Source organism: Capra hircus, chromosome 3 (genome assembly GCF_001704415.2).
Source record: "Capra hircus breed San Clemente chromosome 3, ASM170441v1, whole genome shotgun sequence".
Classification (NCBI taxonomy): Eukaryota; Metazoa; Chordata; class Mammalia; order Artiodactyla; family Bovidae; genus Capra; species Capra hircus.
In genome coordinates, this window is record NC_030810.1 from 42,734,119 (window position 1) to 42,740,118 (window position 6,000).

Below are 6,000 nucleotides of genomic sequence, written 5' to 3' on the forward strand. Positions count from 1 at the left end.
GTATTCAAGTAAATAGATCTAATCATCTGCCTTTCAATGATATATTAACTAGGGGTGAAAGAGATTATCTTATTTCTTAAATATGCATAGATACACCTGAAGCAATCTTATATACACTTACAGTTGCTGGGAAATGCTCCTTTCTGGAATGGAGAGTTCTTATGTGGTCACAGAAATCTAACCCATAGAATCTTGGGGTTAAAATGGACAATAGTCTTTCACATAATTCCATGTACAGTGAGGCTACATTGACCCCAACTGACAAGCCCTTTCTGTTCAGTTCATTTCAGTCACTCAGTCATGTCCAACTCTTTGTGACTCCATGAACCGCAGCACACAAGGCCTCCCTGTCCATCACCAACTCCCAGAGTCCATCCAAACCCATGTCCATTGAGCTGGTGATGCCATCAAACCATCTCATCCACTGTTGTCCCCTTTTCCTCCTGTCCCCAATCTTTCCCAACATCAAGGTCTTTTCAAATGAGTCAGCTCTCTGCATCAGGTGGCCAAAGTATTCAAGTTTCAGCTTCAACATCAGTCCTACCAATGAACACCCAGGACTGATCTCCTTTAGGATGGACTGGTTGGATCTCCTTGCAGTCCAAGGGGCTCTCAAGAGTTTTCTCCAACACCGCAGTTCAAAAGCATCAATTCTTCAGCGCTCAGCTTTCTTTATAGTCCAACTCTCACATCCATACATGACTACTGGAAAAACCATAGCCTTGACTAGACGGACATTTGTTGACAAAGTAATGTCTCTGCTTTTTAATATGCTATCTAGGTTGGTCATAACTTTCCTTCTAAGGAGTAAGTGTCTTTTAATTTCATGGTGGCAATCATCATCTGCAGTGATTTTGGAGCCCCCCAAAATAAAGTCTGACACTGTTTCCCCACCTATTTGCCATGAAGTGATGGGACCAGATGCCATGATCTTAGTTTTCTGAATGTTGAACTTTAAGCCAGCTTTTTCACTCTGCTTTTTCACTTTCATCAAGAGGCTCTGTAGTTCCTCTTCACTTTCTGCCATAAGGGTGGTGTCATCTGCTTATCTGAGGTTATTGATATTTCTCCCAGCAATCTTGATTCCAGCTTGTACTTCTTCCAGCCCAGAGTTTCTCATGATGTACTCTGCATAGAAGTTAAATAAGCAGGGTGACAATATACAGCCTTGACGTACTCCTTTTCCTATTTGGAACCAGTCTGTTGTTCCATGTCCAGTTCTAACTCTTGCTTCCTGACCTGCATACAGATTTCTCAAGAGGCAGTTCAGGTGGTCTGCTATTCCCATCTCTTTCAGAATTTTCCACAGTTTATTGTGATCCACATAGTCAAAGGCTTTGGCATAGGCAATTAAGCAGAAATAGATGTTTTTCTGGAACTCTCTTGCTTTTTCCATGATCCAGCAGATGGTGGCAATTTGATCTCTGATTCCTCTGCCTTTTCTAAAACCAGCTTGAACATCTGGAAGTTCACGGTTCACGTATTGCTGAAGCCTGGCTTGGAGAATTTTGAGCATTACTTTACTAGCGTGTGAGATGAGTGCAATTGTGCGGTAGTTTGAGCATTCTTTGGCATTGCCTTTCTTTGGGTTTGGAATGAAAACTGACCTTTTCCAGTCCTGTGGCCACTGCTGAGTTTTCCAAATTTGCTGGCATATTGAGTGCAGCACTTTCACAGCATCATCTTTCAGGATTTGAAATAGCTCAACTGGAATTCCATCACCTGCACTAGCTTTGTTCATAGTGATGCTTTCTAAGGCCCACTTGACTTCACATTCCAGGATGTCTGGCTCTAGGTGAGTAATGATCCTGGCTTTTACTTTCAATGCTATTGTCTTCCTTAAGACCTTAAGATGTTCATTTTCCCTTCTCTCAGTTACTGCACCCTAATCTCCCTAATTTGCCAGACCCTAACTTTCCTCCTCATCCCTCAACAATTGGTACTTCAAAATGCCATCAGAGCTGGCTTAATTAAACAGGACACTGACACTGATCGGGTCTAGCTCCAGCCCTCAAACCTTAGTTTGCTCCCCAATATCTGCAGAGTAACACACAAGCTCTGCAGATGACATACAGGACAGCTCAAGAAAACAGTCCAGGATCTGGCTCACTCCACTTTCCAGTTAACCTCCCCCATAACCCATCTTCTCCTGCCATGCTTTACCATTTCTTTTCTGGGACACATCCTGCACCTTTCCAAGCATATCCTTCACTCCTGCTTTTTTTTTCTTTCTTTTTAAAATATTTATTTGTTTGCATGTGCCGGGTCTTAGTGGTAGCATACAGGATCTTCAGTCTTCATTGCAACATGAAAACTAGACATGTGGGATCATTGTTCCCTGACTAGGGATTGAACCCAGGCCCCTTGCACTGGGAGCTCAAAGTCTTAGCCTCTGAACCACTAGAGAAGTCTCATTCCTGCTTTTCATTTCATTGAGATGTTCTTTCCTAATGTCTTCTAGTCAAAAACCTATCCTTTCTCAACTCCTAATATAAAGGTGGGCTTGCCAGGTGGCACAGTGGTAAAGAATCCACTTGCCAATGTAGAAGACACAAGAGACATGGATTCAACCCCTGGGTTGGGAATATCCCTTGGAGTAGGAAATGGCAACCTGCTCCAGTATTCTTGCCTGGAGAATTCCATGGGCAGAGGAGCCTGGCAGGTATAGTCCATGAAGTCACAAAGAATCAGACACAAATGAGCACACAGCACAGCAATGTAAAGGCAAGCTCTTTTCCAAGACTCTCCTTGACATTCTCTCATTCTTTGTCCCACTGACAGTTACATTTTATTATGTGTTATTGTATTTTGTCCTTCATGATAGAACTTGGCACATTGTAGTACAGAGACTTACCATTTGACAAATCTCTTCCTCACTGTGTTAAATCTCATTTAAAGCAAGAATTGATTTACCTGCTTTGAATCTCAGCACCAGAAAAGGATTTTACACCTAACTGGGATCTGAAAATTATCATTTAGTTTGGAGATGTCTCTGAATAAAGCATTTTATGGGGAGCAATCCCAGTTTATCTGTGATGGATGATATTAATTCAAGATGATTTACTGGGGATGAAATATGAAGTTGAGTGAATTATAAGATTTTGTTCTTGCCAAATCTAGACTTGGTAAAATTATTTTCAAAGGAAACTGAGATTTATGTTCTTGATTACTGGCTCAGTAATGACAGGTTTTTGAAAAAGAACCTAATGAAATAGAGAACTTGCCAACTAGGGCAGAATAAAATTCCCAGTCACTCTCAAAGTAAATCATCCACTGGCTTCACTGCAAAGACTTGGCTACATCAACAAACAATTTCAAGGTTGTAAGGCCAACATTATAAGCAATCAGAGACTGAGTCATTACTAAAAATAACAATATCAAACTAAAAAGTTACTTTTTAAAAAGCATTAATTCATTTTAACAGTACTTTTGAACTGGAAAAAAAGTCAAAAATCAAACAAACAAAAAGCCCAATGCTGCCAATATTATAGGCTCTGCTAAGGAGCCTTCTTCAGCAAGTTGCAAACATCTCCTATTAAAGGAAAAACTAAAGAAAACTGAAAGTGCCTTTAAACTCATAAACTAAAGAGCTGGACTGAGCAACTATCCAGAAAATGGAGGCTCAAATTAACATTTACTCTTTTATCTGGCTTCATCAGGTAATATGTTCACTCCTTGCAGGAAAGACCTCTTATACCTGAACCTGACACAGACCACTAAACACTGTGCATACATGCTAAGTTGCTTCAGTTGTGTCTAGCTCTTTGTGACCCCATGGTTTGTAGCCTGCCAGGCTCCTCTGTCCATGGGACGCTCCAGGCAATAATACTGGAATGGGTTGCCATGCCCTCCTCCAGGGGCTATTCCTGACCTGAGGATTGAACCCACGCCTCTTAAGTTTTTTGCATTGGCAGACAGGTTCTTTACCACTAGCGATACCTGGGAAGCCCCACTAAACACTGTACTGAGCACCTAGAAAGCACTTGTTGTTAAGTGATCATGTTTTGCTCCATTTGAGATAACTGGCTAAATTTCTTTACCTCACATTCCAAGTACAGACACAAGAGAATTTTTTTTTTTTTTAGTCTAAAATGTTGACTCATATTACAGGCTGAATTATGTCTCCTTCAGATCTGCCTGTTGAAATCCTAATCCCAAGTATCTCAGAGTGTGGCTGTTTTTGGAGGGAGGGCCTTTATTTTTTAAAAAGTAATTGAGTTAAAATAGTTTAAATGAGGTCATTAGAGCGGGCCTTGATTCACTGTGCCTGGTGGCATACAGGAAGAGGAGATTAGGACACAGACAATATGCACAAAGGGCAGATCAGGTGAGACACAGGGAAAAGGGGTCCATCCGCAAGCCAAGGACAGGGGCTTCAGAAGAAACCAATCCTGCAGACACCTTGATCTTGAACTTCTAGTCTCCAGAACTGTGAGGAATAAATTACTGTTGTTCAAGTCATACTGTCTGTGGTGTGGTGACCCAAGGACAAAGGAGCAGATAACCAAGGAGGGTCTTGGAATGCAGGAATGGAAAAACCAGACCCTTATCGTCCTTCCCTCCCCCATGTTGTAACTATTAATGGAACAGTATAACCTGTCTCCCCACCTACCCCATAGGGAGGAGGTATTTGCTTATTCTTCCCCCCACCCAGTATAATTTCCTCATCCAATAAGCAAATGACCTGCAAGATCCCTATCCCACTCCTTGTACCCTGGGTAGAAAGTAGACTAAGGACCCCTATTCAACGCTGGTTCTCCCTTGAGCTGCCCCACTGTTCTAACAGCATCTCCCACTGTAATAAACTTTTCCCTTTCATTCTGCCTCATGTCTGGAAATTCTTTTCCAACCCGCGCATGGACCATGACATGTGGTATTGCAGTTGTGGCAGCTTTAGCAAACCAACACACCCCACAAATAATGAGAACTAACTTTAAAAATCATTATTAGAAGATTTAAAGATTAATCCTGGCCTCTGTGCATAGATCCATACTATTTAATTTCTTGTCCCCTTTGTGTTATGAGAGCAGGGGAGAAAATTGACTCTTGGTTTTCAAACATTACTAAAATTTGCCTGTCACCAATTTGAGGTTGGATGGTAAGCTTCTGACGAAAAATATCAAAGATGTTTTAAAAGTATGTGTATAAACTCTGGGGAGTGCCATTGTGAGCAACCAATGAGATTACGATAGGAGGACTTATTGGCAAATTTGAAATCTCATCACAATTATTGCTGGAGTGATCAACTCCAACCAGCCCCATCCACAGCCGTTCTGTTTCGGAAGTTTGAAATGCACCGATTATGATGCCTGGAGCCCGCCCGCACTTCATGCGGGTCCTCCAGTTCACCTTCCCCGGGAGCCTGCATCTCAGGAGGGCCGCGCGAAGAGGCTCAGGGGTACCTGGAAATCAGGGAGCCCTTCGCAAATACCCTCTGCCTGTGGTCCTTTAATAGCAAACCAAAATATCAAAGATGTTGTGATTGAGGAAACTCGTTAAAATTAAGTATAGAAGAGGCAAAAGTCCTTTCAAGGAAGCTGGGAGAAGCCCCTGAGGCCTGCCTCCCACCTGTGTCCCAGACTCACCTGGGAAGCTGTGCTGGGAGCAACTCCGCCGCCATGCGTGATAGGGACGCCTCGCGCCCAGTCCCTCCCCAGCCAGATCCTGGGGGAGGGGCGGGGCGGAGAAAGTTCTGTTATCGGCTGGGGAGGAAAAGGGCCTAAGACTTAAAAGCATGCGTTTCTTATTTCGCTTTCCATCTCCATACAAATTTTAGCTTTCAAACTTGCAACGCCTCCGCCTCCCCAAACCGCACCTATTTGCTTTTCTCTTCTGGCTCCGGTAACTGTTTTCTGCCTGATTCAGGCCCTTGGCTATGCGTCCTGTGTCCATAGAAACAGTTTCCTGAGCTTTCCTAGCCTTGAAAAGGTCTCTGCCTCCAGGGGATTTTGCCCACATACTTTTGTAACTAAGATCCAAAGTGACTCACCAAATCCTTAA

The 6,000-nt window shown here is 42.8% G+C and overlaps 1 protein-coding gene across 2 annotated transcripts in view; it reads right to left on the reverse strand.

Moving 5' to 3' along the window:
• The window catches only part of C3H1orf141 (chromosome 3 C1orf141 homolog), a 49,941-nt gene extending 44,161 nt beyond the window's left edge, over positions 1 to 5,780 (reverse strand). For both annotated transcript variants that reach the window (XM_018045350.1, XM_018045346.1), the window contains exon 1: positions 5,586 to 5,780. The gene's annotated coding sequence lies outside the window, so the exon portion shown is untranslated. The remainder of the gene's footprint in view (positions 1 to 5,585) is intronic.